Source organism: Diadema setosum, chromosome 9, assembly GCF_964275005.1.
Source record: "Diadema setosum chromosome 9, eeDiaSeto1, whole genome shotgun sequence".
NCBI lineage: Eukaryota > Metazoa > Echinodermata > Echinoidea > Diadematoida > Diadematidae > Diadema > Diadema setosum.
The window spans coordinates 3216363-3243789 of NC_092693.1; the positions used below are offsets into that span (position 1 = coordinate 3216363).

A 27427-nucleotide genomic window follows, 5' to 3' on the forward strand; every position below is an offset into this window, starting at 1 on the left:
AAGTTCAGATTACCAGCGTGGGGGTTAGAAGTACACCATTCTGCGGGAAGCGTGATTACTCCATAATCAGTAGTCTTCAAAAGATGGAGAAATTTGGATTATGAATGTTTTTATTTAGTTTTTTACCGTAATATGAGGCTTCAAGTTTTTATTTCACTCCTATAAGTGAGAAATATGTCACTTTTATACTAGTGAATATTTATTTGTTAAATTGATACAGCACCTATTGCCAGAATACACAAAAGAATCAGAGCAACTGACCAGCAAAAGTTTATGGAAAACAGTTTCAAGTTTTTGAACATTTAAGAGTCATGTGACTGCTGTCATGATAGTGCCTCAGTCTAATGACTATGATATCCTTTACTGCCCAATTTTTCAGTTGTTCAAATGAATAAAAGTGGTTACTGTGTGAATGTGTAGAAAAGTTTAAAGAAAATTACCATCTGTCATATTTGAAAATGTGCAGGAATGTGATGTCATTGAGAAATCATGAGCAAAGTCCTAGTTAGAGGAAAATACATCTTGTAACAAGGCGTAAAAGAAGTGGTGTCTCGTGCAGACTACCATTGAGGAGCATCATCGAGTAATGACATAGCCATTGAACAAGCACAATTGTTTCAGTGTACCCACTGAATGCTGTGATACGTGACTCACAGTGACAGTCGTTTAGATAGATACAAATGGTTGCAATGGTTGTAATGGTTTTGACTGCTATATTTGTGTGTTTTTGTCTGATTTGGCTCAAGTATTCACAGATTCAGTGCTCTATTAGAAATGTGGATTTCCCCCCAAAGATACAAAGTTGTCAATTACTATTAGTGGAGAGCAAGTCTCTTCCTCTATTCAAATTTTGTAGAAGCAGTAAGTAAATTATATATTTTGTAATCTGACATCAATGCTTTTGTGACATGCCATCCTTTGTCAGCTTTTCTAAAATATTATCTACTCCTCTTTCTATTCACTACGTTCTTGGAAAGAGTCGATTTGTCTAATCATAGCTTCCATTTTTTTTTTCATAAAAAGAAATCCTTTGAATATGTAATGCTATCAATTACTCTATTTTTGCCTTATCCCGTTGAGGACGAGTCCCGAGTATACTCGGGCAAGCATCTAAGGGAAATGCGTGTTGTAGCAAAATCAAAATACTGTAAATACTTCCCCACCTTTCTCTCTCCCTGTCTGTCTCTCTGTCTGTCTTTCTGTCTGTATGTGTCTCTCTCTGGCTTCCTTGGCCTTGAACATAAAGCTAAGTAGAACCCTGACAATGTCTGGTACTGATTAGCAGTTATAGTTTAGGTTTCTGGGGCTATCTTGAAGGGAGCTAAAAGTGGAAATCAAGATTTCCTCTCGATCAAGGTCCACTGCTTGTTTGGCACCTCCATGCAGGCGTGTAGAGAAAGGGGGTGGAGAGGTGTGCCTGTTCGCCCCCCAGCTCAGATGCATGACAGGAGTCGGCTGCGTCTTAGATCTCCAACGGGTTGCTTTGGTCCATGCAGAGTGCCATCCCATGTACTTGTACATTTGATGTGTGATATAGATAGAGAGAAAGCGTTACCCCATTTGTACTGAGCAAAAATGGGATCTGAAGCCTTGAGCAGCCTCAAGAGCAGCCATTCAGCTCAGTATAAACAGACAGAATATGGAAAAGGAGGTCCTATCCAATCAGGTTCTGAAACTACTTACAGGGGATGGTTTTATAGTGTCCTATAGCAGCTGCAAAAAACCTCAGCTGCAGTACTGTGAAACACGATATATTCGCGGCATGAAAATTTAGCGAATTGGAGCTGACGGCCTTTCTTGCAGCATGAAATTTTCGCGAATTGCTACTGGCATCCAATGCATATTGTGTAGGCAAGAACTTTTGTGTGCATTTTAATATCACAAATGTTGGCGCTCGCGAAATATGCAGAATTAAAATGCACGTGAACATTTCTCGTATACAGTATACATAAATGCTATGGGCTTCCAGTAACGGCTTTTTTGCCCACCCGGAAGTAATCACTGAAGGGTCATTACCTGCTAGCGTAAACAAAGCAGCGTTGTGACTGACCGCCACTGACAAACATTGCACAACTTTCATGTTTTCGCACTCAATCACATTTGCAGTTACATAAGGAATTCAAAAGCCCCGGCCATTTATTGGAGGGAACTCAGTTTCCAAAAAAATGGAGCCGGTCAGGGCTTGCCTTGGGAGGACGTCCAGAGCAATATCAACAGACAAGAGATTGTTTTTAGAAAGGGTTTTTGGAAGCAGTTCAAGGAGTCTCCAAATTTTTGCCGCAGTATAAATGGGGTACGTGTTGCGGCAACCTAAATCCGGACTTATCGATAATTTGATTACCACAGGGTGGCGCGTGATTTTCATAGTTTCACATGGATTGAAACTTCAGGGCTTGTCACTGAAACATGTACTAGCTTTGGCCCATGTAGATATTGTATGTAGGGAGTGTCGCATCACATTCATATCAGTGTTTAGATCAGTGACTAACTGTGTATGTTATAAACTTGGGATCAATTTGCAAATATTTCTCTTGCAGGTCCCTGGATGTGGAACACTATACAGTATTAGCTTTCATATGTTAACATGAATTGAGATGTTGCATGCAATGGCAGAATACCTGGTAAAATGGACATTGGTCCAACAAGTGCTTTCACATCAGCCTCAGATCAGTGGCTAAAGGGTCTTGCTGCCAGTTGACCAATGAAATTAAAGAAGCAAAAACAAACAAACAGACAAAAATGATATGTAACATCAAGAATGAGGGAGTCAGAATACCTCATATGTGTCAGGAATGATGAAACTTTCTCCATTGCATATTGTTTTGTTTTGTTTTGTTTTTCACCTTGGCATTGTAGCATGTGTTCATGTATTATAGACTGCCAACACACACAGATGTGCATGGGTGGGACTTTTGTTAGCCTGAGAGTCTCACTCATTAACCTGACAAGTTGAAACTTTTTTTTTTTTTTTTTGGGGGGGGGGGGAGTGTGGGAAAGGGGGTCAATTTATGTGTTATGGTTCTACTTATGTATGATTGTATACATACATGCTATGTATAATGTCCATATGTACAGTGTATATTCTGGGTATGTATTTTATATAATATGAGTATGTATTATATAGGCCTACAGTATTTATGTCGGTCTGTCTGTATATTTGAAAATGTATTAAGCGAAGGGTATTGTGAACTGTAGCTGATGGCATATCAGTAAAGATAACTGCTGATGAAATGCTGTATGAGTAGTTCTTCAAAGGACGTTAGCCAGTGCAGTCACCTCTTGCTTCTCACGGGTGCGCGATTCACTCCCATGCGTTCTACACTCATTGCGCGAGCCCTGCATGTGGTAATCACATGTATAGGGAAGGAGGGAAGGGGGAAAGGGGGTGGGGGAAGGGGGAATGAGAGGCAGGGGGGTGGGGAAGAGACTCAAATGGGGGTCATCTTGGCGCGATGCCAAGTTTGTTGACACCGGGATCACAGAAGAGACTTTTGTTGTCTGTCTCCTCCTTCCCTGGGTGTGATTCATAATGCAATACGACATGACGTGAGGGATGACATGATCAGCGAATGCTAATTTTGCACCAGCATCAAAAGGAGAAAAAAAGCGGGGGGGGGGGGGGGGAGGGAGGGGAAGAGTGGAAGGAAAGAAAGGAAGAGAGAGAGGTAAAGATATAGATTGACAGAAGGGAAACATTTGATGTACAGAAGGTGAGAGAAAAGAAAAACTATTTTAGATAGTGTAGCGAGAGAAAAAGAAAAACGGGAATGCATATTTCACAGATTTGGAGTGAGACAGATGTGGCGAGGAACAAGTGAGTCTTATTTATTTCGATGTATCTTCTGTTTTAGAGATGTAGAAAGGATGCAACTCAATTTTGCGAGATATTACAATTGTGGATAGTGCTGGGTTAGAATGATATTGTGATGTATATTGATTGTACATGTAACATAATGTGTGTGATACCACAGAAAGCCAAAGGAAACAAACATAACATTGTATATAGCCTAAATTTTCTTTGTAGAATTGAATATATGAAGATTCAATTCAGAGCAAATGGTTTTTATAATTTTTTTCCCTTCTCTCTGAACTATCCCAACTGTGCGTCTCAGCCCATATGCAGGGTGATATATAAAGCTAAAATATGATAGAGTCTCTTTTTTAATCATAGGGGATTTTAACTTTGTAACCACCACGCTGTGTGACTTTCTATGGGACAGTTTACTGTAAAACACAGTATTTTCGCGTCATGAAATTTCACAAATTGGAACCAATGGCCTTTGTTGCGGCATGAAATTTTTGCGAGTTGCCTCTAGCATTCAATATGTATAGTGTAGACAAGGGCTTTCATGTGCATTTTAATTTTGTGAATCTTGGCTATCGCAAAATTAAAATGCACGCGAACATTCCTTGTTTTACAGTAAGTCAGTGCCATAGGGAAACTCGCCGTATATTATAGGGGCTGCTGAACGTACCGTGTATTTTCTGAGTACCTGTGTGAATATTTCACTGATTAGGACTGGTAGGTCAATTTCATGGGTGATTCAAGTCGAGCTTAAGAACCATCGTGGCGTAATGGAAAATCGGTATCTATTTTGAAGGAACAAAATGGGCCATTTTCCATCTTCTACATGATATAGTCTTCATAGCATTTGTAGTATTGGAGGAAATATTTTGATGTGTTATAAATTGTGCCAAAATTTGGCCTATGTTGGAAATAATTTGAAAAAATAAAACCACCAGGGGATATGTATAGCTTATGACAGTATTGTATGCAACAACAGAAGCCTGGTGCGGATAACATGTCTTCTTATTTGTTTTTTTGTTTCTCCCGCTTTTATGCATGTTTATAGTGAGTATCTACCGTACAAACTGTTAGTCACATGTAATGCGTCTCTCATACGCTGTGGTCATCATCACAACTAATTCTTCTCCCAATCTTCTCCCAAAATATGGCTTCTTTGTCTAACAGTGAGCGAAAAAAAGTGTAGACAGAAATGAACAATATCTTCATTTGCCCATGTAATCTTGCTCGGGTGTTGGTCATAATTAAAGAGGAAATAGTAAAGTTTGGAAAAAGGGTGTGTCATTCTATGTAGTACAAATGTAAGCTGAAGCATGTATAGTGGTGTTTTGGCATCTACTGATGCTTGTATATCTTACGCCCTTTTGGGTCATAGCTGCAAATTCAAAGCATTCAGGAAAATAAAAAATGAGTAAATTTAAAGAAATGAATTGAAATCAAATGCACACTATAAAATCAGCAATATTTGCATGCTTGAAATTGCCAATTTGCAAAAGTTTCATACCACGGAAAAAAGTCATCATTTCCAATTAACAAAAGTTTCATCCTGCGAATACTTCTGGTTTTACAGAAAAATAGAATTTTTAAAAATGAATAACATCTGGAAAAAATATCTCTTGGAGAGATGGCAGTTAGCCTGGATCTTGTCAATTTCTAGACCATCAAACCAAAGGTCTGTGAATAGAACTGATGAATGTTGATACCAGATGACATTAGAAGCCATAAAACCAAGTATGAATGCTTCCCTTGAAGTAAAATGCTGATTTCTCATCATCTGGCTTAATGATAGAGGATTTGCTATTTTACTTTCTAATAGCTGTTACCACTCAAGGTTATAAACCTCATCCACATCTAGAAGAGGCTACTACTGTAACATTTCGTCCCCTGTGCTGTAGTCATTATGTGGAAATTGTTGTTGTATGAAAAAGGATGTCTAGCGAGAAGACCCAAAAGGTGAAGTACCTCGTACTGAAATAGTTCATTTTCCAATAATGATACTTATATTTGGCAAATGTTGATACTTCCCTATGTCTCAGATTTTGAAACAGTATTCATACAGCATGCTTTCTTTGGAAGCCAAAACCAAAAGGTGGAGGTACATGCAAATAGCTCATTTTCTGATAGTGATACTTGCATTTATTGAATACGAACATTATCTTATGTAGTTGATCTTGATACAGTACCGCATGCTTTCTTGGAAAGCCAAACTAAAAGGTGAAGGGACGCAAATAGTTCCAATAATGTTACTCTTGGTCATCGGATGTCAACATGTACTCATACCTCAGATCGTGAAACAGTATACCATGCTTTCTTTGGAAAGCTAAACCAAAAGGTTACGGGATGCAAATAGTGCAATGTCAATAATTATGCTCTTGATATGATGCAAATAGTGAATTTTCCAGTAATTATGCTCTTATTTATTGGATGTCAGCATTTCCTTATGTTGTGGATCTTAAAATAGTTCAACATGCTTTCTTTGGAAAGCAAAACTAAAACCTCCCTCTGTAGGAAGTATCGTGACATCATAGTCCGCAACATTTTAGTTATTCCTGTTAATCTTTGTTGAAAAAAAAAAATGGCCAAGTTTGTAGGCATATCGGCAAACACTGAGTGGAAATCACATACAATAATGAAAAACAACAATTCTGCTATGAACTTTCTTGTTACAAATCATGTCAGCAAACTTCAAGGGAAGTGAGAAAAATAGCAGAGTGATGTATAATCTTTCTGGGGAATTTTTTTCTGACTCTTGGCATCGTTGCCTATAGCGGCAGTGAATTTATCCCTGTGTGTGAATGGCACTTATGTCAGCGTTTCCCATTACAGTAGACTGGTGCAGCATAGTTTCTTTGTAGAGCTGAATCAAAGCTTCCTTGTTTCTCGAAAGAATTAGATTGTTTCCTTTGTTACCATTTTTCAAGGACCCTTGTCACAGATCATAGTAGGCCAACTTGTGACTTTCAATCAGCCTGTTAGCCAATTCACAGTCTGTTTCTCTCATAATGATTGTTTATCAGAAATGGATGATACTCCCCTCTTGCCTTCTCATCTTTCTGTCAACCAATACCAGTTTACCACTTGTAGTACTCGGTCATTTATTTGGTCATCTGTACACTGACCGTACACTGTGTATAGGCCTGTACTGCATGGCTGCCTTTCCATCCCATCATGTACCTCATTGTATGTCATGCATTATGCAAGTCATCCCCCTCTGTTTATCTTTCTATCCATCCATCTTTAGATGTGTTTGATTCTCTCTATCTATCTATCTCTCTTCCATTTCTTCCTCTAACCTCTCACACCATTCAAGAACAGATGAAAATGCCCCCCCCCCCCTTTCCCATACAGCAGTCATGCAAAATTTAAGTTGTAGGACAACGTTCACGGTTCACTGCATTTTGGTCAGTCAGGAGGACGAAACAACAACAAAGAGCCTTTTTTGATGAGAGAATTTTTCATTTTGTGTGCTTTGCATAATTTAGCGCACGATTTATGCCATTGATTTTGCCTTCAATTTATGTGAGAGGTTCATTGCACTTTTAATGGCCATTGGCAAATGTTTTGACCCTGCTATTTGGCTATTTTTTCAACATAGCCTATGTTTTGTAATTTATATGTGTACTTTTCTCCTGTTGTTCAGGGTTGTTGATTGATTGCAAAAAGTCAAGCTGGTGGCATTTTCTGCAAATATGAAAGAGGAGAGGGAACAAAATCATTTTTGCCTGTGGTATGAGTATTCCTCTAGAAACAAGTCTGCCATATGTCTTTTCTTAGTATCACTTTCAAAAAACAATCTAATCAGAAGTTTGAGTATATGTATAATAGATGATGCGATCCCTATCACAAGTGACTCAGAAAACAGTGATTGATTATTCAAAGAAATGTTAACAATGTCATGATGGTGTTTCAAGGTAGAGTGACCGAATTGATTTTTATGGCTGGGAAATATGTCACAGAGTCAACCTTATTATTGCCAGAATTGCACATCAAATTCCCTCTTCCAGGAGAAGTGTGTTTAGATTTGTCGATATATTGTTCAATACCTATAAGTGTCTGTAGTATCCTTTTTGCAGGGTACGAAGATAGATTTAATCCCACCATCGTGAATGGGCAGTTTTTGCAATGGCCCCAAACTTGAAGCAGGCGAGTGCCTGTTAACCCGTTGAGGATGGGCTAATTTTGCTACAACACGCATTTCCCATAGACCCCTGCCTGAGTATACTCGGGACTCGTCCTCAATGGGTTCATTTTACTTGCCAAACTGAGTTTTTGTTGCACAGGGCATAGGAGTGAATAGGTCTGAAGTACAGTTGAACCTCTCGTATCCGGACAAGTCGGGACCGGGGCTCATCCGGATAAGGGATTTGGCCGGATACGGGAGACTCAATGCTTTATACACGTACATATACATACACATGTACTGATGTAGCGAATTGTAGTACCACATGTAGTAATGTGTATACTGCAACCTTTCGTTGTTACATTTGGGGATGTTTGGGGATGTTAAAATGTCTGAAGGTAAGCAATTTGGAAGGAAATTTGATGTAATGTATGTTAATCATGTTCGAAGTAATATGTAATTCATGTGTGTTTGTGTAGGAGTTCTCAAGGAGTTAGGAATCCCCCTTTCCTCCCGTAATGATTAAAACAAAAATCACGGCGAGATTGCGTCCGTATAATAGAGAGATTCAGATAAAGGGAGGCCGGATAAGAGAGGTTCAACTGTACCACATTGGCTCCATATACAACATAGCAGTGAGTCATTGTAGCACACCTGAACTTTCTTTCATTTTGTTTTACATGTATGTTGGTCGTTGTTTTCCTGTTGGCCATCAGTTAAAAATCAAAGAATTCACAGAGGAGAGATCATTGAGAGGCAATGTCAGCTATTATTGATGTGTGAGAGAATGATGAAAGGCTTTCTCTGCCTCCAGAGAATTAGCTCATTACCCAAGATACTCAGTTTGTTGGACTAGTCAGGTGCCCATATTATAGCTTGTCTATTTCTAGGAGGATACATCCAAGTACCAAGTTGCGGTGACAATTTCTGACAGTAGCACAGCTTGAGGGTAGAAGAAAACAAAACAGAAGGAAAAAGTTTTAGTAATCAAAACAAGATTAATCCAAGAAGGAATGCTACAGAATCCTCTCTCAGTAATATGAGTGAAACTGGCCGCACATTGTATGCATAATGGCAGGCCAGTGCGCGATGCGGCACTCGTCTTCCTTAGTCCCTCGCACTTCTCGTCACGTCTGAGATGAGGAGGGTAAACGAGCGGGGGTGTAATGAGATGACAAGAGGGTTAGGACCGGTATCCTTTTCTCCCCCTTCATCCTGCCAATGAGGGGCAAGCTCGCACCTTCCAAGGTCACATCATCCTCCCAAGTCTGTGATGAATCACCATGATGGACACAAGGAGAATGTGTCCTGACCTTCTCTCTTTAGTATTTTCTTTACCTGGTAGTCTCCCATCCCTCCTCAAGCCTCCTCCATCCCCCCTCCCCTCCCACCATGACCTTCATCTCTCCAATGGCACTACAAAATAGTGACAGGAACTTGGAGTGGTTCACCTCAGGGCATTGTGTTTAAAGATTGTGCTCTTCCCAATCTCTTTGTACTGCAGAAGCATGTATTTTTCAGTCTTTCTATCCACATCCACCATAGTTTGATATCAGCATGCCTATCTCTGTAATCCATCTAGTCTAAAACAAGAGTGCAGGGTAAAATATCAGCCATTCTCAGATTGGCACAAAGTGACAAAGTTCAGATTATTCTCCCATTGTCATGTTAATTTCCTTGTAAGAGCAATCAGAGTTTTAGAATATTTTGCCCTTTGTCTCCTCTGAGTCATAGAGTAGCGTCCATCACGGAAATTTGTATCTCAAAATCTATTTGCTGACCCTGGGCACTGTTTCACGAAAGTTGTCAGCCCTGACAAGTTATCAGGATCTGACAAGTTATCAGGATCTGACAATTTCAGTAAAATCCTTAGTTTTGATTGGCTGAGAAGCTCTGATCACTGACTGTTACTATGGTAATTGTCAGAGTCTAGCAAGTTTCTTAAAAGCAGTGCCCAGGTCAGATTGACTGACCAATCAGTCAGTCTCCAGAACACTTATGATTTTTCACGCATTTTTTCGAAGTCCTACCAATAGTTATTTGCAACAATGATTTTTTTTTTTTTTTTTTTTTTTTACCTTTTTACGCCTCCGCCATGAAGTGGCACAGGCTGCAGGAGGCATTATTTTTAATAGGACATCAGAAGTACTGGTAGCACCTGGGACTGTCATGGAGTTTAGATTTTTCTTCAAAGACTTTGTTATAGTAGCTTTCATCTCCTTCATAGTAACATTAGGTTTCCTGTTAGTGATGTCTTATCACCGATAGCGATACACCCACACACAGCAACCAATCTGTACATCTTGTGACCAATTTGTCCATCTTATGAAAGTTCAACCAGGATACACAGTATTGATCCGGCTGTGGTAGAGTGTGGCTGGATATAGAGCAGTGACCTTATACAAGGTCACACTGCCATAACATCCTCTCTCTCTCTCTCTCTCTCTTCTACTACCCCCCCCCCCCTTTACTGCCAGACTGATAACAGCTATGCCTCAATGACTCATAGCCTAGTTTCCAGTCTGTAGGGTTGATTTCTCTCTCTGTCGTTAATGTTTGTCTGATTTACCTCATAGAGTATGGAAGTAAACTCTTCATGCCATCTGTTACTATGCAGGTAACAATAAACTCAAGAAGTCTGTTGAACATACAACAGGCATATTTACAAAAGGGACCAACACTGGACTGATATGCTGAGACTTGGTCTTTCATTTTTAGATCACCACAATGGTAATATATGCTAGTATTGAAGCCATTAACCCTCTGATCCATGCTGTTGCAACTTTTATCAAAGTTGGTATTATGCTGGAATTCACATGGGAATATGTCACAATCATACCAATCATTGTGATGAGTTGTAAACTTCAATGAGATGAAACAGGAAGTATGAAGCATGAGTTCAAGAGTTTTAGTTTGGAATTGTTTTTCAGAGGCCCAATTAGAAAGTACTGAAGGCATGTAAGGAGGCTACCACAGAACTTCAACAAAGGGTTAGAGAATGGGGACCTTCATGCACTGCTGATGCTACTACAAGACTTGAACCGGGGACCTAAAGAATGAGAGCCCATGGTTGTTGCCACTGAGCCACAGCATCTTTTCAGAGCGTGGAGGAGCTTTACATTTGTGTTTGCTCACATATATCCAAACATGTTTCATGGTGATCAAAGTTATTCCAAAGTTGAATCAACTTTGTACGGTCCTCCCAAATGCATTTCTCAAAGCACCATTTGGCCTGTTGCGGTATGGAGGTGATTTTTTATCAAGTGTTGCTTGATGTTGGATCCACATTTGCAGTCAGAATGGCACACAGCTTATAACGTGTACATACATGTCCAGCTTTCTGTTCTTGTGCTTATACATAGATCAAGATTTTTAAATTTTATTGACAGTCAAAGAGTTTGCAGTGCTCACAGTTGTTGTATGGAATGTTGTTTGCCATAAGTGATCTGTGAGTAGACTCAAGTTTGTACACACTCCATAACTCTGAAACATGTTTAGAGACACATATCAGAAACTTGATTATATGTATGAAACCCCTTGTTGACAGTCTTATGGTGGAAGCAAATTGTATCTGAGTTGACAATCATTTATCTTCCTTTGTATGCAATCAGATAGACCTTGCATTCTAGAAGCTGTCCCCAGTGATCCTTCCTGACTAACTCTCTAGATGCTCCTAGATGATAAACTATCTTGTTGGGGGAGATCAGGAAAGCGGGAGGGGCAGGTAGGGAGAAGTTGGATGATTTGACCCAAATCAAGCAACTACATGTACCTTGACGATGTTATTGATAACCTGTAATCACTGCCCAGTATCATGCTAGGTTGCATTTGAGCTGAATATACTCACCAAAGCCATAGAACTTGTACTTACCAAAGCAATAAGGCTTACCACTCACTAAAGCCATAGAATCCATGAGAACTATATATGTCTTCAGACCACAAGGCGCGAGCGACCACCTAGATTTCTATTTGCGTCTGTTCCACCTATTTAGTGCTGATGTTGTATGTATTCACTCATCTTGCAGCAATTTGCGAATTTTACAAAGTTTCAAAGTGATGACTGTTAGTAGTTTATTTCTGCCAAGTTTTTACATGGCTTCCCGGATGATCAAACAAGATTTGATCGTGGAGATATCGTAATGATGGACACAGTTGGCTTCATGAGACAGAAAATAAGCCATACATCTGCATTCTATCCGCAGTTTGAATTTCACGGAATTTTTCAAAAAAGAAGTTTTGTGTGTTTTCAGGAAATACTGGTAATGGTCAAGACAACATCTGTAGACAAATTTGACCAAGGTAATGACTGCTTTTTTTAATCTCTCACTGACATAGACACTAATCTTGGCTGGATTTTGCTCTATTTTGGGATAACTTGAAAAAAAAAAATCTCTGATAAACTAGGTCATTAGCATCAAATCATTGATTTAGAACTTCAAAGGATATAGCAATGAAGACTTTTCAGAAGAAGAGTTGTGGTTGCTATTTAAAAAATGAAACAGTGGGTAATCTATCTGTTGTATGTAACAGAAAGCTAAGTGTGACATGTGTTTTTAATGTGTAGTGTATTATTACATGCACTGTAATGAATGATAAAGGTACAGGTAAGACTTAGTAAACGTGTGTGCGTCATGCACAGTCATGTAACACCTTCTAGCGATGGCCATTTTTATTGTAATGAAACAAAAACAAAAAGAAAAACAAAGGAAAACAAAGTGGTAGATTCTTTTTCACTTTCTAAAGCCAAATACTTGGTGTATTGCGATTGGAAATATGTTTTATGAATTATTTTCTAGGCAACTTGTTTTTCGCCAATTATGTCATGCAGAAATTTTTTACAGGGCTTGGCAGAGAGAGCTCCTACCTTTAAAAAGCAACAAAAACAGCAACACCTTGACTGGATCTAATCCTTGATCTACCCACACAGTGTGGGCTGCTTCACTTTTTCCCTGTCCTCCTTCGACCATTAGCGAACAATCACTCTGTCATGTGCAAGGGCCGACATAGCTCCTAATGTTGCTTCCCCTTTAGTTGCTGCGCAGCTAGACGCAGCAGCGGTAGAGAGCAGCGCAGTGCTCTATGGAGATATATCCCCCCCCCCTCCCCCCCACATCATCATGCAGAGGTTGCATTCACACAAGAAGAAAGTCTCCTGTGACTGCTTACCTGCTTGTCTTGGTGTAACTGACCTAAAGCTAGGGTGTAGTTGTATGTTTAACTTATTTTCATATTTCTTTCAAAATGAAAGAGCGTTTGACTATTATGCATGTTTCAGAGAGCAGATGGAAACAATATTACCCGTATTATGTCAGTAATAAGTCGAGGGAATGTGTACTTTAATAAAATGTGAAATTTTGTGGAATTCTCTACACATTTTATTTGTGTGGTTTTGTTGTACATTGTAGTCTTCTCATCCAGTGATGTCTGCACCGAAACTTTAAAAATTCATAACTTTTGATCTGACTATCCGATTTTCCTCAAACTTTTACTGATGTGTGCTACTGATATTGTTGCATTCACTCAATCCACATGTATATTGAGGTGAACTTGTCCATTAAGACAGGGACATCAGTTGATACCAGTACTACTTAATGATGATAATAATAACAATAATAGAAGTTGTAGTAGTAGTAGTAGTAATAATAAAATGATAATATTGTTATCATTATTTTCAAAACCACAAATTGCATAAGATCTGTGAGCAGTTGAGAAAGGGATTATGAAAGAGAGATGGAAAGAGATAATGGCCTGTCTCATATGAGTTTGCTTTAACTTGTTTTCCCACTTTCTTTCTTCTAAACACTTGAAAATTGAATTAAGCACAAGAAGATACTTCAAGAGGCTGATTGGTTTACTAAGACCCTGTTTACACCAAAGAAATTGCACCACTGAGCCCAGCCCAAGGCGGCCTCCGTACCGCAGTTTTTTGGTGTAAGTGCACACGGGCCCAATTGCAGTACCAAAAGTGAGGCTGGCCTGAGACCACCTCTTTGAGGTAGTATTGGGCTGGCCCGAGGCCTGTCTTTTATTGATGTAAATGCAAGCAGACCCAAATGCTCGGCCAAACCCATGCGGCTATATTGTAGAGATCGCTGGAAAGAAAAACAAATGTTAGGCAGTACAGTTGAACCTCTCGTATCCGGACAAGTCGGGACCGGGGCTCATCCGGATAAGGGATTTGGCCGGATACGAGAGACTCAATGCTTTATACATGTACATATACATACACATGTACTGATGTAGCCCATTGTAGTACCACATGTAGTAATGTGTATACTGCAACCTTTTCATTGTTACACTCAGTAACAGACCCCAAAATAGAGGTGTATGTTAATGTTTGAAGTAATATGTAATTCATGTGTGTTTGTGTAGGAGTTCTCAAGGAGTTGGGAATCCCCCTTTCCTCCCGTAATTATAAAAAAAAAAAAAAAAATCACGGCGAGATTGCGTCCGTATAATAGAGAGATCCGGATAAAGGGAGGCCGGATAGGAGAGGTTCAACTGTATAAGCACACAAAAATGCAGGGCCAAGTACTACAACATATGTGCGATACCCATTTGAAGCTTCTGTCATTAATACAACTCTGTGTTTCTGTAGGTACGTACCTCCCAATGGAGGTATTATTTGTACTTCTGCGTACATTTTCTTTTCCTTTGTCTCAGTGAACCTTGAATGAAGAAAAACAGCCAAGGTAGTCTTGGATTAAAAACAAACAAAACAAACAAACAAACAGATTGATTAGATGTGGCTCTTTGGGACTTAAAGATCACATATTTTGGTGTCTGTTTTTTCTTTTCTTTTATAACCCTCTGTACTGCCCCTCTCTCTCGCACACACTCTATATCTTTTTTCTTTTTTTGTCTACCTGTGTATCTGTTTTCTCCTCCCATTACATAAATGGTTGTGATCAAAGAAAAAGCGAAAAGAACACACCTGTGCAGGAGTAAATTGAGAAATAATTGGTCAAAGCGTATCGAAACGCAGGTGATTACAGGTAATGCTGTGGTGGGTTTCGTGAAAATGAAGCTGGCATCTCATATATATGTAAGAGTTGATGTGTTTGTTCTAATACTTCCTGTCTGTAGAGAATTCAAGGACTCTGTATTGGTTTATAATGAAACTAGGTGACTATGACCATGAGGATGGGGGTGGGATGGGGGGGGGGGGTGATGTGGAGACAATGTGACCTGCTAGAATGCCAGCATCCTAAGAGCAATTTAAAGGAAAATTTGTTCACCTCAGATGTATGTGAATTTGCTGAATGTGGAAATTATGTATAAATAGTAAGTATGAGATAAGTGTAGGAAATTTGAATCACAATGCACTGCTGTTAAAGCAAACATGGTTATGTCAAAATTTTGTTACAACAAAGTAAGAATTCATGTCTTAAATATTGTGGTCTATATAGTCAGTCTATCTTTATATACTTTATTTGTTTGGCTGTAATGAAATTTCAGTGTAAGGAAAGAAAACTGCTGATTCTGAGGATATTGTTATCACAGCAGTCACCTTTATCTGTAAAGTTTTGATTAAATCCATAGGGCCTACACGTGCCATCAGTGTTGAATTAGAAGACTACAATTTGTGATGTCACTGTAGGGAAATGATATAAAGGAAATATAGGGAAATCAGCGTATTTTCATTTTTCTAGCATAATGAATGAGCACTTGATTTTCTTCTTTCAGAGGGCAGGAAATAATATTTTCCTTACAGTATGTCCAAAGCAAGTTGAAGGAATGTGTACTTGTCATTAAAGGACAAGTTCACCTTTATAAATATAAGGATTGAGAGAATGTAGCAATATTAGGCCAAAAAAAAAAATTGTTGCATTGGCGTAACCCGCCCGACCCTAAAAATTCCGCCGACCCCATGTTTTTTTATTATTATTTTTTTTGCTATCGATATCAAATATCTTGTTGATTGCGATCGCGATCGCACAAACCCGGAAGTGGAAACGGCTCTGGGGATATCGGATGTACGAGGGAGAGATCTAGCGCCTCGGATAAGCCTTCCTTGATCAGTACGTCATCTGTTTCCAACACGGACACGTACTCTAACAAGATTTATTCAGTGTATACGTAGCATTCAGACTGCGATGTATTGTGCACAGTTTTGCCATAGGTTTCTTGTGTGGAGAACTTACACGAATCTGTATATGTGGGACTGTAATAGAGATCGCCGTGTGCGATGAAAAGATCGTACATATGGGTCAATTTGCATCTATCTTAAGTCTTATCTATCTAAGTCAAAATAGTAAAATATGAAGTGAAAACATTCAGGATAGGGATTTCAACATCTTTAAATTCTGTGAAGGAGTATAATTCCAGTAATATCGGCCTCATAAATGATTTGTAGAATAGATGAACACAGCACATTCGGTGCAGCAGTTGTAACTGTTTACTGAGCTGAGCACGAGTTTTACACGTAAAATGCAGGTAGCAAAAAAAAAAAAAAAAAAAAAAATCCGCCCGACCGACCCTATTTGAAAATCTCATGTTACGCCAATGCAACAATTTTTTTTTTTTTTTTTTTTTGGCCTTAGTAGAACACACCATTGAAAGTTTGAGGAAAATCGGACAGTCCGTTCAAAAGTTATGAATTTTTGAAGTTTTTGTGCAGTCACCGCTGGATGAGAAGACTACTGCAGTGTATGAATAACTTAGATGTCACATGCGTACAACAATATAAGGAAAATACAAAGAGAATTTCACAAAATTTCATCTTTTTAAAAAAGTACACAAGTACACCGACATATGTTATGGGTAATATTATTCCCCCTGCCTTTAGAAAGAGGCGAGTGCTCTTATATTATGCGAAAAAAGTGAAAATATGTTGAATTTTCTTTACATTTTCTTTATACTGTTGTATGCATATGCCTCACAAGCTGTAGTAGTCTCCTCATCCAGCGGTTCCAACACAAAAATTTTAAAAATTCATAACTTTTGCATCGATTGTCCAATTTTCCTCAAACTTTCACTGATGTGTTCTACTAATATTGCTGCATTCATTCAATCCTTATGTTAATGAAGGTAAACTTGTCCTTTAAGAGCATTAAGAACATTGCTGAAGAAGAGTGTACATAGTTACTACGGGACTCACCAGCTGCGGCAAATTTGTCGCGAGTTGAAAGCGAAGCGGCCACCATCACATCAAGGGAGGATGAATCGAGGGGAAACGAAACCTTGAGGGTGCCATTGCATTGGGCTGATGGACTGCAAATGGGACTCTTTTGAGACGGAGGGAGTTTGGATGAATCAAAGATGTAGAAGCTATGCACAACACAAGAGGATTAAAACCTGTTAATGCTGATGTAGATACAGGATGCTGAGGTGAGAACTGAAACAGAGTTTTAATGAGTGTGATATCAGCAAGGTACATACTATCAAGAATACATTCCCTGTCAGTGAGAGGGCAGGAATATTTGAGTCATCATCACAGCCAGAAATTTTTGAAAGCTTTTGCTCATCTAGCTTTTAGGACACTTCATTGAGTCAGGGAAATAGCAGTATGTTCATTACTTTACTATATCATCCAGTGGTGTCAATCATATAGGATATCCCTCTTTAGTATTCTTTGCAGGCACTTTTCCTGTGCCCCCATGAATCCAAACTTTGTTATTATTATTATTATTATTATTATTATTATTATTATTATTATTATTATTATTATTATTATTATTATTATTATTATTATTATTATTATTATTATTATCATTATTGTTATTATTATTATTATTTATTATTATTATTATTATTATTATTATTATTATTATTATTATTATTATTATTATTATTATTATTATTATTATTATTATTATTATTATTATCTATAACTTTATTCATTTTTGTTATCATTATTATTTACAAACATAGTAGATGACTGAAAAACAACATCAACCTAAGCATATCAGCACATACTTCAGTCAGGTAATAAGGAGCCTGAATTATTGTAAAACTCAAGAGCATTTTATGTCAAATTACTTGGGAAAAAAAAAGAGATTTTAAGATTAAAAAGGCTTTAGGTGAATTAAACATTCATGCCACATATGACAAATGAGATTTTGTATCAGAAACACTTGCTTTCAACCTATTGATATCTGACATCAGATTTTATTCCTTTTTTTCAATTTCTTGCTGACAAAAAAATTAGCTTTACAACAAACTGTTTTAGTCCATTTGAATAACATACTCTGCAGCAAGTTTTTGGTGACATTTTTCCTGTGTTTTGCTAATCCACTTGATCAGGAATGCATTGACATTTGACTTAAGCCATTTAGAAGAAACAAAAATAGCACATTTTTTGCAAACTTTTTTAAAGCTTACATTCCTTAATCTGATCATGCGTGAACATAATTCTGTGAATAACTAAATAATATCATTTATGGTTTGAAATATTTAGTTGATATTTTTTGTAAGTGAGTAGTGACATTGGGTGTTTGATTGTATCCCTTTCTATCATAGCTCTGGAGTACATATATTTCTATGCTGTCTATAGCCACCTCATCCTCACAGGGGGACCGTGGGATGGCGAGAATGCTGCCTGGTGTGAAAGCCCCCCCCCTGCCTGAGAATGTGGCCCTGCCGCTGAATTTGGGTTAAAGCAATTTGATCGAGCTCACCTTTGACATTTAACGGCAGCGCGGAAACGTGGCCCTAAATGAGGGAAGGCTTACATAGTTTATGAATGGATGACAGCCGATAGGATAGTTTGGGATGGGCAAAGACACTAAGTGTATGCAGGAAAATCCGCGCGATGGCCTTGCTACTGGTTTTTGGAGCGTGCAGATCTGCAGATTCCTCCATGGGGGGGGGGGGGGGAGAATTTCATTTCAACACTACCAGTCCTCAATCACGTGTGGTTACAGAAAAGACATCGAGTGCAATTTTCAAAATCTGGAAATGAAAAACCAAAACCAAAATCAAACCCCCAAATTTCTTGGCATTGTTTTTTTTAGTGAGACACTGTTGTCTCATAAAGAGCAATTGCTCGGTAATCAGCAAATTTTGTGAGCATCATGTTAGAGGAGTAAGGGTGAGGAAAAAAGAGCCAGAGCAGTAATGATAAGGAGAAGAGACTTGAATGTGTAATGGCATCCATTACTGGTATCAACATGTTTATATCATCATCTAGCAGTGCTGTTATACCAGTATTGACTTTGATTGCTTCAATGGTGCAGTTGTTCTGTTGTGTTTATTTTGATGGGATGTAGAGCATTTTTGTATGTGCAAAGATGCTGAAATTTTGTAGTGGTTTCGTGTAATTTGAGAATTGTCTATGATTTCATTTTTCTTTCACAATTGATGCCAGTCGTCATTCTCAAAGATGGATGTGAAGTTCAAGTGATCAGCAATTTCAAAATGGAACTTAAAGGTCCAGTTTACCTTTGGGAGCAGTGATTTCAAAAATGTTCAAGATATCACATTTGATGCATATGTGTAGGTCTGTTGTATCATAAAACATCCTACCATGTGAAATATTTGCAATAAAACCTAAAATATAAAGAGATATCAGGGTTTTTCTCAATAAACCGTAACTGTATACGGTTTAGTCTAGAAACATTTTTATTATGACTATTGTTCACATTTTGTGTATTTCACAACATTTAACATCGATTATACGGATTCAAATTTTGATAGTGGTTGTTTCTATCCCTAACTCACATTTTAGAACTATTTTAAAGCACTAATGCTGGGTTTTTGTTTCATCTGCAAATCGTAAATTATGCCTTTAACCAATTTCTCCCAGATAAAGTGTTAATTACTGTAATGATATGTTAAGAGGTTGATGAGCTGTGATGTGTTGTTTCTGTGGCAAGCAACGAAAATCAAAGGAGTTGACTAATTACTATGCCAAGTGCCAGTCACAACATTTCACTTGGGGGAAAATATAATGAATGGACAAACTATCAAAATCTTGTTAGTACATTATGTTCTATATGTTGTTTCCTCTTAAGGGAGATAAGAGGCAACTTTTGTCAATTTAGTCAAAAATGTTTTATGTTTTAGAGGTGCATCACTTTTTGAGGTGTTCAGCTTTAAGGCAGTCCCTCTAAACCTTGCCACATATCATACAATGAAACTGAAACCTAATGGTGTAGAGCCCTGTCAGTGATGTGCAGTGACATTGAGAATATTAGCTGAGAGAAAAATCCTGACTTTAGAAAAAGACAATGATTTAAAATCCTTGTGTGTCTTTCCTGTAATAAGCAGGTTTACCCCTACTTCACCTCATACTACTTAGTCTGCAAGGCCTTCCTAGTTATATTTACAGTTTATATTCATTTCCCCCCAAATATTTGCTTATGATGCATGCACATCTACAACCTTCCAATCAGGAAAGCTGTCTTCTTGAATTCGTTATTGGCACTGATGCTGTCGGGGACCTTGTGGAATTTCTCCCATTTAACTACTGCATTTGTTTTAGCATGTTCCTAGAATGTGTATTTATATGTGTGTGTGTCTGTTTTGTTTTTTTTGTTGTTTTTTTAAGCAACCTTGATCTGTATTTTGCTGTTCTTCTGTCTTCCTGTGGTTTGTTACCAAGGATAACACTTGCTCGACTCTTCATGTGAGCCGCACACAGCAATCACGACACCTCTCTTTAATAATCAGTGCACAGTTGTGACGGTAAATATATTGTCGTTCACGGTTGCGCATTTCTGCCATATGCGAAGCCCCATGCTCGCAGCCGACGCGAAACCCCACAAATGAAGCAAATGACTGTGAGATAATTACTGTAATCAACAATAATGGCTTTTGTCATTACTGTCACCTACCAGAGTGTCATATATCATGTTAGGGGGTCGTACTTGGCTGTGTTTTTGATGAGCCCAGATCATATTTTCGGTGTGACAGTACATCCCATATAGCTGTAACTATATTATTAACTGTATAGCTTTTTCCAAAGGTGAGATGCATAGAGCGGGATTTTGGTTCTTCAGGTGATGCAGACATGAAATGCTTCCCATTCAGTTAGTATGGTGTCTGAAAATTCATAGATTTTAATGGCTTTTTTGGATTCACTTGTTTATGATCATGATGATGGTGGTGGTTGTGATGATGATGATAATGATAATGATAATGATAATGATAATGATAATGATAGTGATAATGATATGACAAGAACGACAATGGTGATTCATTGTTGTATTCATTTCGTGGTGGACTTGCAAACTGCATGTGAACTCAACATCTATTTAGATTGAGTAATGCTTTCCTACAGTGCAGGAGTGCCAGATTTATTGAATGCTTTTGAAAATATGTCTAGTAAGCAATGTGGAAAGACATGCTCATATTGACATTTTGCTTTTGTTTTCAACACACCCTCTATTTCTTTGACAGTTTAGCAACTTGTACGTTCTCTTACATTCTCTCTCTCATTTCTCCTCCTCTGCCTCTTTCTTTCTCTCTCCCAATCTGTCTTCCTTTGTACTCCATCTACTTTTCTGCCTCCCTCTTATCTGTCACTCCTTCTGTCTTTCCTTCCGTCCTTCTCTCTCTCTCTTCCATGTTGGCTTCCCAACGTTTCTCACCCTGCTCCGCCACCTCACTTCCACATTAGGCCTGTTCACAAACAACGAAAATCGAAATTTCAATCGCGATCCAAATTTCGATTTTTTTTTCGACCGTTCATACACAGGGAAAAATCGCACTTTGCAGCAAGGAAAGAACAATCAGTGGCCAAACTGCGCATGCGCGAATCTTGCATGACCGAAGACTGACCCCGCAGTCCCAATAGAGTTTCGCACGCGCTACGAACGATGGGACTAAAAATACCGATTTCCGAATCTCGATCGCGCTCACACACACGACGCTTGGCAAATTAATCGCAATTATTCTGAAAAATCGCACTAATAGTGCGAGTTGGATCGCGATAAGGATCGCGGTAATTAGTGAGATTTTTCTGTCCACACTGGAAAAAATTTCGAAATTTTGATCGCGATAAGAAAATCGATTTTTAAATCACACTTTTTCCCTTGTGTGTGAACGGGCCTAATGACAGCTCACAATTTGCCCAGTCATGCACCGGGGCAAGCCCTTGGTGTTCTGATTACAACACATCCCTGCCTAGCACACTCCTCTCTACTGTGAGAGGTTCACAGGATACTTCAGTCTCTTGACAGAGCAGCAGATTGGGGGGGGGGGGAGGGGGGGGGAGGGGGGGGGGAGGGGGGGAGGGGGGGGGAGATGGGGAGGAGAAAGGAAGAAGGGGGAAGGGGAGGCATATGATGGAATGAGATAGGAAGGTGTGGGGGTGGGGTGTGGGGGTGAGGATTGATTCGCTCGCTGAGTACATTCATAGAGGGCTTGCCCTTGAACTTGGGCGAAGTGCACTGTGCTCCACTCTTCCTGGTACTCTTAGGCTGAATGTAGAGGCCTGCTGCTGCTGCTGCTGCTCGCTGCATTCATGGTTGCTGGTACATGGGGGTAATTCATCGCGAAGATGTGGTAATGTGTTTCTGCCCCAGACGCAGCCGAGCAGGGTTCTGCCACGTCAAGCTGCTCATTAATGTTTGATGCTGTTTCTATTACCAGTCGCACCAGACATCCCTTCAAGGGCAGCTCATGTTTGGGGTGGGGAGGTACATGGGGATAACAACAGTGGAAAGAAAACAACAACTAGAGGTGTCCCAACACTCATAACATTGCTGATTGATGTTTTACTACAAAATATTCTTTGTCAAAATCTCTTTTGTTATGATTTTAAAGGTCTTGGAATATACTGGCCTTCATCATGTTTTAAAATGTATACCGAGTGTCAGTCCCTTTATACAGCAGTAATGTACCAACATTGATCAGATCATGTAGTTCAAGAAATTATCAAAATCTCTGACCATTTTATGTGTGACTGCCTTCTCTCTGCCATGCAGTGCTCAAGTTAATGATGTCTAGCCAGATTGGATTAGAATCATGTTGCTAATTGTAAATTCCTTTATATGATTTTGCTTTCATCTTTCATCTCTAAGTAGAAAGTTGTTTTAGTTATGTTGTTGTTTTTTTAACTAAGTGGCAGTATGGATGTTTAACTGATCAGTGTTTATGTCTTTTCTCAGAGCTATATTTTTGTGCAATGTATGTGAACTTGCCAAAAATAGCCATCTTCAAGGATGATCAGACTTTTGTCATGTCGTGTATGTGTTTTGTGAACCTACCAGCAATGTCGCATGATGACACTGTATAGGGCTTTTCTCGTTGGTGGATAATGTCTCAATTCCAAGTTCGTAAATGTAACTGGCTTCACAGGATATTTCTGCTGGTAAATATTTATTTCTGCTTGTGTATGACACTGAGGGCGCCCTTCTGATCTTATTTTGCAATATTTCACCTTCTACTACCTTTCACCTTCTTCGACTTCAAGTCGTAGGTAATCTCTGAATACAGCGCTCATACAGTCTCACTGCTAAAAGGGCACTATAAACTCAGAGTCTTTTTGCATTGTTTATGCCTTTCTTGTTAGCAACCATAGCTACTTTTTCTTGTGTTCACAATTTGTGGTTGTATTTTGTGACTGTCCAAGAGTCCAAATTTTGAAGATCAGATGTTTTTGAGCTGTCATTCAAATTTATGTATTCATTTTTTTAAAAACAATGTTATACTGGGCATGTATGTGTACAATTGATATGTTGCCATATTCTCAATTCTCTAACATGATTCTATTGTCGGATTAGCATCAATTTCAGTACATGTATCTACTATAATCAGTGCAATTGTACATTAGCATGAAATGTCATTGTACTTTCCTATATCTAAGCTTGTCCTTTATACTTTTTATGCCTCCGCCCGAAGGGTGCCAGAGACATTACTTCTCTCTTATTTTCTACTTCATCATTTTTTTTTTAAAAGTAAAATGCTGAAGTATGAAGTTAAGGTGAGTGCTGTAGGAGAAAATTATATTAGTACAGTTGAGATGTGTTACTTAAAGGTAGGGAATCCCATTTGCATGCCTCAAATGAAGAGTTGTATAAATACAGTGGTATGTTGAAGAGAGTATCATTTTAGAAACTCCCATAAAGTATTGAAAGTGGAAGGTAACATTTAGTACATTTTTATTGACCGTTAGATTTTGAATTGAATTTTTTTCGGGGCTCACCGTAAATTCCAGTACATTGCTAGGCTACCTTTGCAGACCCATGCACTGCATGTGTGTCCATCATGTATATTTTGTGAAGAAAGTTCATCAAAACTTACAAACATTTCTATATACATTCTTGCCACACACTCTTAGCTCACAGCTCTTATACTTTTAGATTTGTGTTTATAGATAAAAAATACAGAAGACTGCAACAAAAAGGCTTAAGTGTGGCTGACACACAGAACTACTGTGTAGTTGAGTTTTGTGCATTATTCAAATTGTAGATAACTGTTGACTTCCAAATTTCTCAGCAATTGCCTAAACAAGTCCCCTGAGGTTCATATTTAATGTTTTGCTGCATTTTGGGAGGTCTGTAAAAGGTATCCCCTACCTTTAAGTGTTCCTTAATTGTTGATTCAATCCATGTATCTAAACAAATACCACAGAATGCCACTTTAAATCAAACTATATCAAATTACAAGGTAAACACACTTTCTTATTGTTTTTTTCTTTGTTGTTGTTCAGACAATCATAACCAAGATGTATGCACACAATTGAGATTAAAATCAATCGTATTGAATTTCCAACCTCCACCTACGTAGACATGTGATCACTCCATCAGTCACAGTGTTATTGTCCTAAAAAGTAGTCTACCCTTCTATAGATGAGGATGTCACTGAGTCCCAGAGTAGTCCACTCCAATGAAGGTCAGTGGTAATACAAGAAAGGCTTTCATCCCACGCAATCCAAGACTGATTGAACATTAGTTGATTTCTATCACATTGACTGTAAGACCAGGGTAATCCGCCCACACCCCTTGAACATTAAGGACAGAGCAACAATTAAAAACATTGTCAGTTTATAGATAATGTGCTCCGAAGAGTACACTCATAGGTAACCATCAATGCAAGTCAAGCAAGATTCTTCAGTTGCTGCTTGCTGCGCATGAAACTGTACACAAATTGTTACTAGGAATTAAAGAAATTTATTGCAAAATGAGCTAAGTGCAATTTTAAAAACATTTCAAAGTAAGTCCATCATCAGATAGAGCAAAATTAAACCTTTCCAGTAATACCTCACTTGTCACTTAACAAGGAATATTCTAGATGTCATGATTAATGAAAAATATCCTGAATTTTCTTATTATTTTCCTTGTTTTGTAGCAGCTTTAGTCACAAATATCTCAACTTAGCAAGAATGGATTTAGCTCATTTTGCGATAAAACTCTTCAATTGAAAGTTACGCAGAATTATACATAATCAAGATGTTGTATACAATCCAGCTGAGCAAACTTAGCACCAGGTTCGGGCAGTCAGAAAGTGACAGTAAATTATTTGTTGTTTCCCCGCGAGCTTTGCACTGATATGAACTCCAGTGTCGTACTAAGTACGAACAATCTAACAAATATGGCTGTACGGATATCATTCACCACTTTTAGTCTTTAAAGTTCATAAATTGGCACCAAGAAACTCTTTTTTTTTTTTTTCAATAGATGAGTGGGGAGTCCCTTGTATGTGGGTGGTGACATTGAACTTGTGAGAAAATTAGGCCATGCCTACAAATTATCAAGATCGCACTAGTACCCAGGAAGCAATTAGGATTTTATTACAGGTTCAATACATGGCAGTTACTTGAGGTAAAAAGGGCAAAATGAATTATTGAGTTAGAGATGGAAAACATGGTTTGGAACAAAGATGGATATCAAATTATTTCAAGTGTGAGTTGCTTGTACTGAATGTGAAGCCTCTATCCTGTGACATTGAATGCAAATGCTGCTATATTTTCGAATGAGGAGATAGTGTGATTAATTACTTTGTGAAGCAGCATCAAATGTGAAGCATAGTGTTGAAGACAGATGAAACTTCTCAGAAGTTCAAAGTCTTTGCATCTGGAAACTGTCGTTGCACATGGACTGATGACCCTTTCGCATAAAACAAAGAGAACTGAGATTGAAATTAAAGCAAGTACTGTCACTCAAACACCATGGCCCATATTCACAGAGATGGTTTAAATTTAGTCAGTGCTTTATGCAAATTTCTTCTGCATATCTAAAATGCATGTGACAAATCACAAACGCCAATGCGTATAAGGTATGGCTTTTTCATCCTTATCTTAAGCTTACTTTAAACCATGGTTTTGATATACAAACCACCTTCATGAATACAGGCTCTATACTGGAGTGTGGAGGTGTTTGTAAAAAGTCAAACTATTGATGCTTGGCATTTGTTTTGGGCTTCGTTGATAATGGGTAATATTTATCCTGCTCCGTTGTTTTTATGGTCTGTTTATCATATTTGTTGACGAAGGAATAATATAAGCTCTTCATGATTTCATATTCCTGTACACTCTGTGGCTCTTATTTCATATTGTAGTGAAAGTAGTAGTCTTGGTGCCATGGAAGTTATAATATTTTTTGTTTTGTTTCCTACAATACATTAACAACCAAGCTGCATCCAATATTGGCACATTTTGATATGAGATGTGTAATTACAGCAGTCAGTTATGCATGCAGGGAGGTATGTCTGAGACAAGAAGTGACAGACATAAGTGAAATTCTGATTTGCAAAACAAAACACACTTCAGCATCAATAAAGGTCAGTGGGGCTGCCAAGATATCATATTTATATCTTTTTTTAATAATGTCTTGCCAGAATTTGATGGAGTATGCAAATTGGCATTAACTGTCATGAAAAACTTCTGTCTGGGTGAGCAGGAGACCCCCCCCCCCCCCTCCTTCCTTGTCTTATTATTGATCACATGCCGAGACTGTTATACATCAGCTTTCTGAGCTATGTACATTTTCAAAATTAAGTTGTTTGACTGTTGGATCCCCTGAAATGACAGCCACAACATTTGCAGAGTTCGGTCCTCAAAGGTGCATTTAAATTGTACCTGTAAAACTTTCAATTGAAACAAATGCATAGTTCCCGGTCCTATTTCATGTAGGCACATTTTGTATATTTAATTTTCTGGTTTTGCGTAGATTTGATGAATTCAGTGAGTTCCACCTAATCAAACTCTGATATTTGCAGGGAAATTCAGAAATGCCAAGTTAAGGATGACAATAGGATAATTTTTGCTTCGAAAAATCCCACAGGCTTTACATGGTTCACAAGACTTCTCCAGGATTGTACATTGCCTCTTCCTCGACCCATGTAGTGTTACATCACCTCAGGTATCTTCACGAATGCTTGAGATTTCAGTCACTGGGACTTTTTCATTCCCCAACCACCACTTCACAGCATCCCAAAAATTTCATTTCCAAAATGAGAGTTGTTTTCCCTCTTCCATTTTTTTTTTTTTTTGGGGGGGGGGGGCACTGCTTTAGGATGATAGGTGAGATTGAGGCAATGGTGCATTTGGGCAGAGCTGTCCGTGAGAAGGTGCACTTACATGCTTGCCAAGTCTTTCATGATGTTTCGAAAGGGTC

The 27427-nt window shown here is 38.4% G+C and overlaps 1 protein-coding gene across 1 annotated transcript in view; it reads left to right on the forward strand.

Annotated features, from left to right (window-relative positions):
* The window catches only part of LOC140233551 (uncharacterized), a 228468-nt gene that overhangs the window by 82752 nt on the left and 118289 nt on the right, over positions 1-27427 (forward strand). The gene's annotated exons all lie outside the window — the stretch shown is intronic.